At 36.1% G+C, this 10,526-nt stretch overlaps 1 long non-coding RNA gene across 1 annotated transcript; it reads left to right on the top strand.

Annotated features, from left to right (window-relative positions):
* Positions 1–5,870: 5,870 nt before the first annotated feature.
* LOC146504618 (uncharacterized) lies at positions 5,871–9,863 on the top strand. Its single transcript, XR_014868759.1, has 5 exons — positions 5,871–6,330; positions 7,000–7,084; positions 7,706–7,864; positions 8,220–8,305; positions 8,680–9,863. It is a non-coding gene; the product is annotated as an uncharacterized LOC146504618 (long non-coding RNA).
* Positions 9,864–10,526: the final 663 nt, after the last annotated feature.

Here is a 10,526-nt window from a genome sequence, read left to right as displayed (position 1 = left end):
TATAGAAAATGCACTATATTGTGATACATTATTATCAGGATAAAAATATGACTTATGTCAGGATACAAGAATTTGGCAGAGTTGGCAAAAGTCCAGAGATTCTGTTCTCAAGTACAAACACTATTGTTAAAAGCTGAAGTACTGATTCAACTTCTTTACTCAAGTAAAAGTAAAAAAGTACAGTATTCAGTAGGAATCAGGATAAAAGTAAGAAATATCTCTATGGAGGAGGTTTCTATTTTTGTGCAAAGCTAACTGAACCTTGTGTTATATTAGCAAAATGATAATATCATCAGATGGGAATACAAACTTTAGTCTAGCTTTGTTTCCTAATTATACTCAGCTTGAATCAGAAGAAAAAGAAGGAAAATAATGTTCCCTTTATCGTAAAGGATGACTTTGCCTCTAAACAGGAAAATATGTACAGTCGGGGGTTAAAGTGGGAGATTTAGCAGGCGGGGGAACCCTAAAATTGGTTGTAATGGATCAGTGTGGGGAAAATAACCCAAACTCACAATAATTTCTGTTGAGAGCTCCAGTAAATTTTCTCACAGCTGCCTTTTTTGCTCTTTGTGGATTTACACCACTTAATTCAGCCAGATGTCAGCAGATGTTTCATGTTTCATGTCCTGGCTGATTTCCTTTACACTCAAAATATGTAATATAATTAATCCAAAGTAACTATTTTGTTTTGAAAATGTAAGAAGTAGGAAGTACAGATATTTGTTTAAAAATGTAGGGAGTAAAAGTAGTCCTGAAAATTGTACTTAAGTACAGTAACAAAGAATACTTTGTTACTTTGTTATTGTACTTAAGTACAGTAACAAAGAATACTTTGTTACTTTGTTACCTCCCACCTCTGGATTTTGGTCATATTGCACAGCCCTAATTAGCACTAAACACAGAATCCAAATGTAGCAAAAGAGACTATTTCTCAGCTCCTTGGTCAAACTCGTGTACCAGAGCCCGCTAAAGCTGGAGATACTCTTTTTCTAAAAGGTAAGAATACTTATTTTTTTCACCACTTGATTTCTTTGTGTGTCTGCTCTCTTTTCAGTTTGTCATAAAAGGACAAAGAAGGCACTTTCAAGTGCCAACCGCCTGACTATCTTTGCAACACTAACCTGTACAAGGTTATGTTGCTGAGAGGAGGTTGAGGGTTATTCAGAGCAGATTGGCTAAGGCTACAAATGAGGAGGGAGCATTAGTAAAGGTGGAAAAGGTTGCCATCTTAGAGTGAGCATGATTGATGTGAGCACAGCAGCACTCATGCTAGGCCCTTGCTGACTGTCGCTGCAGCAACAGGCAGGAAGAGGAAGTGGGTTGACCTGGGGGTCATTGTGACAAAATGCTTAACAACAGTAGCAAAGCACTTTGGGTTGTGGGTCAGGGTCATATGCATGAACATAGACACAGGTTGCTGCTGTATCATTTGGATTCAGGGCCTGGAAGTATAAAACACTTCCACGTCGTAATGACTTTAAAGTGCTTCAGAAACACAATAAAACCTTGTAGAGTTGGTAAGTGTACTGGATCACATAACTCATATTTTCATTTCTTTGCTGTAATCATAACGTAGTATCTGGTATGAATGTGTTTTCCCCAAAAAATGGAATCATGGTCATTTTTAGGTTAAAAATTCCAAGAATGCAGAATTCTTGTTGTTCCTGCATAAAGGCTAAATGTTGGAAATATTTAAAGCTTTTAAATCTCAGCACAAAAACATGTATAAAATGTATTTGAGCATCTTCAGTTCAGTATATGAGCATAGAAACCCCACAGAATTGCAGTCTACTTGAGCACTTGTAGCTACAGTGTATGTGCATTCGATTTCATGTGTATGTGTATTCATGCCTCTTTTATATATGTACCTGTGTGTCCTTCAGACAAGCTCAGCATGCTGAGCAATAGGTAGCAGTTAGCTGGATTTTATATTCTGAAGCAGAGCCAGAGGAGGCAGACCCTGACCTCCGCTTCAGTCACCCAGAACCACAACTCCAGGTCTCATCTCCATAGGAATCAATAGACTACAGTAATAATGGTGATCTATGGGGCCAACATCAAAGAAGGCACTGACCTTTCCAGGCTGGAGGTTGGGGGATGACCACCAAGCTCCACATGCATGCATGTGTGTGCAGAATAAATGTTTTGTCAAAGAACAAAGCTCACTGATGTGTATGCAAGGTACACACTTGTATGTATACACATCCAGTGGCCCAGGTGAATATATAGAAAAGAGCGTGCATATTCGAAGGCTACCACAGACAGACTTTCATTTGCACATGAAAAAGAAACGTTTATTACGTTTCTTAGTTTGCTTGATTTGCTGTTTAAAATGATTTATTTCATGAATTTGGTTTCATGTCTTGCATGTTCCCAATGTTAATATTGTAAATATTGTTTTTAATGAGAGTCCCCCATTATTGCAGTGGGCTCTAATGATAAGCATATTGAAATGCTTCAGTTTCTCTGTTAGACATTTTTTGCACAATTGTTTCATAATAGTTACAATTCTTGAATTATAGGAGTCATATGTTTGTTGAGGCTTTTCTCAGTTTTCCTTGTATTACATTGAATATGCATGTCTATATTCCCATCTTTGACTTTTGACCAAAGATCTCTTACACAGTTTGCCCTTAAGTCCAAGTAAATGGACGAAACACACATACATACACAGAGCTGTTCTATTTTATAACAATTCAATAATACATTAAAAAAAGAAAAGAGAGACCAAACTATATATACAATATAACAAATATATAAACTACATATACAGTGGTGTGAAAAAGTCTTTGCCCCCTTCCTGACTGCCTATGTTTTCTATTTTTGTCACCTTTGTCACAATTAGGCACAGTAAGCCCAGTAGGACATGCCCAGTTGGAACCTGTCACCCAGGAGGTGCACCGGCCTCAGCTGGCTCCTTTCAATGTGGAGGAGCGGCAACAGCTAAGGAAAACCACATGCACATTTCAAAGAAAGCTCATTTCCAAAACTTGTATCTGAACTCAAATTTTTTTCCATGGTGTTAACAAAAAGTTCAAGCCTGCATTAACGGATGCATGATGTTTCTCACCAGCGATGCTCTATCTGGTTCTAAATGGCTGCATAAAATTAGGACACAACTATTTGCAGGCATTGAGTATCAATTGAAATTATTGATACTATTGGATTAAAACTATTTTCCAGGTTGTACAGGTTCTAAATTAGTGAGATGCAATTTCCTCTCCAGCTTATCAGTTATCTGCTTGATGAGTTATACTTTGAGAGTTAGGGTGTCAAGTACTTCTGATTTGAGGGTTTGTATTTTAAAGGAGGCCGAGTTGTGCACAATGAAGATGTAAATTTATTAACAAGATAACTTTCCTCTGTGGGAGTAGTGTTCAAATAGCTGCTCTGCACTGTGTTGGTACGAGGCATTGAAGATGACAACAGTGGAGGAAATATAGCCTTAACCTTAGTTGCGGCACTTTAAGAAAGACATCTACTGTGATAACGTGTACTCTCCACTGCTGTGTAATCAATTATTGTAAATTTAAATGTTATCAGGAAATGATCAGCAAAGAGAGGGTTTTTTGAGAGAAGACAGTTCAGTGTAATAAGCCTTGTTGAGGCAGTGACTTTTAGTAAAATCACCCACAATGATTATTTGATACAAGCTGAACACTAAATCAGACAAAAGCTCTGAGTAACGCCCGGGTGGACGACAGATAACAGCAAATGTAACTGGTCTTTGAGTTTTCCAGCTACAGTGAAGGTGTAGTAGGTTGGAAAATGCTATAATCAACCCCCTAAATTTTGAATTTTTCTTAACAAGAGTCAGTATGACAGCAGTATGCCTTTTCCAGAGGATTGGTATATTAAGTACTTTTACAAGTGTGAGTTAATGAGACAAACAATCGACAATTTTAGAAAATGTGTATTAGTTTGATAGTATTAAGATCTTAAGAGAAAAGCCTGTTCTTATAAGCATGGTGTTAGCAGTACTCTGTCGCCATGTTGTACTTTAATAACATCATGTTTAAGAGTAACGGTGTATTGTGCACAAATGCTGTGGAAATGTTGTGTGGAGGTTGTGTGAATATTGCGTTATTTATCCTTATGCATGTGTTTTGTGTTTTATCTAAGTCAGGAGTTTGTGAATCATTTTGAAATTAATTATTATTTATAACTTTATTTAGATTTGTTTGCAAAATATGTGGGTTTAATCGTGGAATGGTTTGATTCAATATGATTTCTATTGTGTGTTAAGTTATAGGTTAATGAGTGAATTCCATTGCACTGAATATCATTTTCACATTTTGTGTGATGGTGGATATCAGTAATAGCTCAAGCTGGTTTAGTTTTGTTGAATACGGGGTCAAGGTCATGCCAAATTTGAAAATCAGTAAAAACTACCTACAATGTTTTATAGATCATAAAAAGTTCAGAACAACTTACTAGGCCTCGGGGGGGGTGTGTTTACAGCTTATAGACAAAGATTTAAGTCAGTTCTGCTAAAGTCAGATAAATATAATGAAATACATCTTTTCAGTATGTAATGCTTCAAGGTCATAGGTCAAAGGCCAGGGTCACAGGAATTAAGAAATAGTGTTTTTCCATTGGATCATCTACAAAAATTAAAGCGTTTTTTTACTTACTGTTATTACTTTCATCAGCATAAAACACCAACGTTTTGGTAAAGCTCTTGTCCTTCGGGGGGAGGTGGTCTCTCTGAGTGCTCTTGCTCACACGCTGCTGGGTGGGTCTGCATAACTTTCTTCCCTCAATAAATGAAATCATCAAATTAAAAGTTGCATTTTCTGTTTACTCAGGTCATCTTTAGTTCAGTTCAGTTCATTTTTATTTCAAACATTTCAAACATGAGCCTTCACAATCATTACAAAATATTCCATTATTTGTTTGAAGAGGAGTAGGTAGAAGTATTTACTTATTTGTCCCTACCCCCTCAAGTTTTACTTCTCATTCATTCAATTCTTTTTTTAGTCTTAAATTAAACAAACAACATATGAAACAAAAGTAAAGCAAAACAAAACAAACATAAATCAAAAACAAGAAATTAGCAAGCCCCACCACAGTATAGTTTCTTTCATATGAAAAATACAGAATGTGTATATTTGCAGATACACAAGTTATGGAAAAACAAACAAACCAAAACAAAAAAGAACCACAACACCATTACCAGCAACATTACCTGGGTTAACCCCGTTTTCTTCATTCTTTTACTTATTTAAAATTAGGTTTTTATATTTTACTTTAAACTGTTTTATGTTTTTATTGTCTTTTATTTCTTCTGTTAGACTGTTCCATAATTTAACTCCTGCAATTGAGATAGACATCGTTCTTAAAGTTGTTCTAGCACTTTGTATTTTTAAATTCCATTTCCCTCTTAAGTTACACCCACCTTCTCTTTCTATGAACAATTTACAGATTTCTTTTGATCTTTGTGTAATATAAAAACATTTGTTTGAAGATCTGAAACGTTTAAATATGACAAATATGCAAAAAACAAAAACATCAACAGCGAGATAAATACTTCTTCACAGCACCGTATATATTGATAGTTTTGATGCTCCTCATTGCACTTAGACATCACAACACTGCAATAGAAACAATTGTTTGTTTAACTTTTAATTCAGTCACCGACATGAAATCATGTGACACAATTTGCTTATTTTCATTTTCTTTATGTACTTTTAGTGGCTTGAAGGACATTTGAAATTCAACCCTGCTTAAGACGTAGAGTCTTCGTCAAACACTGTAAAAATCTTCCCAACACAGCTGACGTTGACTTTTAAGTGCATAAAACATAACTGACATTATTTTCATATTTATCAAACTATCTGGGCGGGGCTACTGCACTGTAAAAACGATAACTAGTAATTGTTGATTTAATTAAAGTTTTCAAATTAAACTGACTTAGAAATAAAACTTTCCATTTACAACCTAAAAAAGCTCATCTGCCCCACAAATTTCTTCCATTGTTGTCCTAACTAAGATTTTCTAGAGAGCATAACAAAGATTATCAACTTTTGAGTAGATTTTTTGAGTCAAGTTGGGAACCTGTGGGAAACCCCGTAGATGACTGGCACACGTGGTCTGTGCCAAGTTTGAACTGGACCAAACGAGCCTGAGAAGACCTGAGCTGTGTGATAGTGGTTTGTCAATGTGTTCTGGACTGAAAACCTGCTAAGAAAATTTGAAGAAACGTGGCCAAAGTTGGATGGAAATTACCATTTTTCGACCATTACGGATTTTACCTGGTCTGAAGTTGGACTGTATTTTTTGACCATTTTTCGGACAGGACAAGCTGCCGACTATTTGCCCTAGCAGGTAAGCTAACCAGATCTATTATTAGGATTTTCTACAAGCGCCTAGGCTGCATCCTCCTCAGGACCCAGGAAGGTGGAATGAGTAAAACACTGAAAAAAAGCCAAACAATAACATATTTAAGTTATCTAAGTGACTTATATATCATGTTTAAGCTAGCGAAGGACGGGGGGTGAAAATGATATGCCAGCCAGCTAGCTATCAAAGCCGGTGGTAACAGACGTCTCCGAAAACGTAGAAGCATTTTTGCAAATATGTGTTGTCTTATTAAACTGAGCAGATATTTGAAATTTACACAGCTACATTCTCGCCTGAAAATATCTTAAAAGTTTACTTTGTGAGCCGAAAAGGGTAATAAGAGTAATATTAAAACTAAGTGGCTGCCGCCATTGTTGGAAACTAGAATCGGCTGGGCTGCGCTATGAATTCTGGCATAGGGTGGGCCACGAAGGATACACCTGACCCATCCTTCAAAGCTGTGGAAAGTATTGTATTGTTTTGAGAGCCTTTTTGTTGGTGGAGTATTGATTTTATGTACAATTCCACGGGTAGACGCGATCTGTACCGTCCGACTTTGCACATGCGCAGTAAGGATCAGGGAGTCCGATCCGTAACTTGTTTTTTTTCTACATTATATTGAAATGTTTCATTATTGCAAACATTTTCTCTCAGGCGGAGAGAGGTCGTGGAGTGTCAGCCTATGGTGTCCAGTGTGTGTGTCCAGGAGAGATGACCTGGGCTGTTTTACTCTGTGGAGGTAAGACTGTCCTAATTTATTTATAATTTAATTATTATTCAAATTGGGCATGATTTATACTAGATTGACTATATTGAAGTAGTACAGTATTTGCTGGGGCATTGCATTGGCCAACTTTATTATATTGTGCTACTATTCCAGTCAAGACCCTTGCCAGTGTTACATTGAAATCCTTACCCTGAACTTTTCTTTACACAGAAAATGTGTAAAGAAATTTCTTTCAAGAAAAGAGTCCCCATGCTAAATCAAAATTGTGAAACAGAAAGGCAATCTCATAATTTTGACTTAGCATGGTTTTTTTTGTTTTCTTTTAGTGCTAGAAATAGGACTTCTATAGACTGAGATGGTTAGGGAAAGAATACTAAGGCAGGTCACAGAATCTGATTGGTCACAGATTTTGGTGCAACTTAGAACATAATATGTATTTGCATATTGATACTGGTTTTTGTGGAGGGTATTTCTATTCCTGTGCAAAATACGTATTCATGAGAGATTTTTGAAGTAGGTTTTGCTGTTGATAACACAGTCAGGCATATAACATGGTGCAGACTGTCCAAGACCGCTACCCAGGAATTTTCTGTGCTGAATAAATGACAATATTTTGGTGAATGTCTTGTTTAGATATCTGAAAAATTTCATCGGATCACAAGCAAAGACCTCCTGGGGACCTTCAATGCATCCCTTGGCAAATTTGTGCCTGGCCTGCTGAAACTGTACCGGCCTAAGAAGGGAGCTCTTTGTGAGGAGATGGAAGACCTCCTGGATAAACTTGATGAACAGGTGAGTGAAGTGCTTCTTTATCTGACATGTTTAGAAGAGAGAATACTTTTCTCTTAACAGAAACTGAAAAAGATGTTGGCTTCAAACAAAACACATCAGTGGACATGTCAGTAAAAATTAATGTCATCAGTCATTGCTTTGTTCTTATTTGGCAGTATTTCTATTTAATTTGTAAATAGAAAGTAAAATTGTTAACATGATGTTGTTGTTGGGGTTTTTTTGTAAGTTTTGCGTGTTGCTGGGTCTGACCTGTGCTTTATTTTCATTACTATGGGAGTTCTGATTTTGCATTGTGTATAGTACACCATGTTACTACACTAATTGAAATTCTTGTTTTCCACTGAATACTTTTTAGGCATCCGACATTGTGTCCCACCGGCACTGAGAGGCCTGCCCATTTTCCTCAGAGAGGATGCAACAGAGGTTTTCCTGAAGTGCTTAGTAAGTACAAAAAAGTAATGCAAGTAAAAATAATTGCTATGAGATGTTTTTAAAGGATGAGTTAATCCAAAATGGAAATGTACACTTTCTCAGTGCAGTCCAGATAATTTTATAGTGGGGATTGCAGTTGTCATAACTCTCACTCCTTTTTTTCTGCTGAGCAGCAGCTGGGCATTGTTAGTGGGTGTTCCATAGCAGAAAATAATTTTGTACAAAACTCACAAGGTGGCATTAATTAAAGGAAAATAAGCTTTTTGTTCTTAAAACCTCTATGAGTCAAATGACCAGCATGGTATAGAGGTTAAAGTTAAAATCTTATCTAAAGTCTTTAGTTTTTCTTAGCTTTCAATAAGTCATATTTTACTTTTCTTCAGGACACTGACATTTTGTAACCAGTGTTGAACGGTGTATCAGTTGCCATCCTCACCATCCTACAAGATGACGATACCGATACGTCTGTGCGAGAACATGCAGTTGTGTTGGAAGGGGACATCGTGCTACATAACATTCCAGATCTCTCTACTGCCTTGGCACACCTCTTTGGCCTTCTGTATGCCCTCAACATTGATTATCCAAAGCAGATGAGTTACACCTTTAAAGCAATTGAGGCCATCTTATTTTGACCTGGTCGGACAATATGAAGGTGACGTGGATAAATCATTATTCGAAATGTAAGTTTTAGTCAGATGAATCTGTATTGTTGAGAATATATGGTGAAAATTTGTCTTGTAGTATTTTAAAAGATTTGTTACAGTGTTTTCCACTTCACATGAAGCATAGAACTGGTGTTTTACCTGTTAGTTTCCTCTTCATTGATGGTAACATTTCTAATAACTTTTAACTTCCATAGTTCATCATAGTAAGCCCATGTAAAATGTCAATATCTGGGTACATAGGCAATCGTTTGTGGAATTACTATTTAAGGTGCAATAGTTATGTTCAGCTTTTACAAGACGGACAGGGTGTGTGTGCGTGAATTATTAAGTTGCTGGACACTTTTCTTTTTTGGTTCTGGACTGGAATTTTAACGTCTCTGCTGGGGTGCTCAAAGCACCCAAAAGAAACTGGCAACACGTTTTTGTTTGTTTGTTATTTCTTTTTCTTTCTTTCTTTTTTTTAACAGAAATTCACCCTACTGCCCATGACATTCTGAAATGTACTGAAAGTGCTGTTGAACAAAATAAATAAGCTTTTAGATAAAATTGAATTGTGCTTTGTTTTATTCTATATCTATTTATTGAGTGTTCTTTCAAGTATAATCACAGCATACATTTTCCTTTGTTTATATAGGTACATTTTCAACTCACTGGAGTAAGAATTGTATGATTACTCAACAAGAATATCCTTGTTTGGTGAAGGCAGAAAAACATGGCATTGAAACCAGAATTTCTTCGTTAGACTTCCAGGATTATCCTAATTAGGTGAACAAGAAGAACCAAGTTGGCAGAACTTGTAAATCTTAGTTAAGTCAACAACAGTTGCAAAAGTTGAGAAAACTCAAAAATCTCTTGCATCATGTTGCCTTGAAATTTTAAATTTTCTCAACTTTTTCTTTTTTACAGTGTGTCATGCTGACCATCTGCATCAGGATAGACATGTTTAATCATAGGATAATGGTGATTGCTACAAATACCTTCATATTGATTTGCAGCGAGCCTCTAAAGGGATAAATAGATCCAGACTATATCAGCAAAGTGCCACCATAAACAAAAAACACTACTTGTGCATAAATGTAAACATATTTCTAATGTGTAATTATGTTTACACATGTTACACGTTCAAGGAAATTTAGGACTTGTGCACTTTTTCTAAGGATTATAATTTCCATATATATATTAAAATATATATTTTACATAAAATAAGACAAAATACTTACACCATTTCTCTAAGCTACCTAAAAATACAAAACTCACTACATAATAATATTTTTTTTGCGTCATGCTTTGTAGATTTTTCAGATATTTGAAAAGAACCTTTAAAACCCCATGATGAGGGTTTTAACTGCATTAATGTAACTGACAGTCATACTTCCATCACTGCATATGAGGAAGCTAGCTGATAGTAGATTATTAATAAGAGATTGGCCTTAACTATCATTATACGTCTGACCATAATGTCTACGAAGCTTATGTTTCAAGTCGGATCTGTCGTCCATTCCATTTTCCGTGATGCTTTGGAACTTAAACACTAAAGAAACCATTTCCAGACAGTAACATGTTAA

This window comes from Neolamprologus multifasciatus, chromosome 14, assembly GCF_963576455.1.
Source record: "Neolamprologus multifasciatus chromosome 14, fNeoMul1.2, whole genome shotgun sequence".
Taxonomy (NCBI): domain Eukaryota; kingdom Metazoa; phylum Chordata; class Actinopteri; order Cichliformes; family Cichlidae; genus Neolamprologus; species Neolamprologus multifasciatus.
Note: the sequence above shows the minus strand (reverse complement) of the source record. Positions and strands in the feature narration are given on the sequence as shown.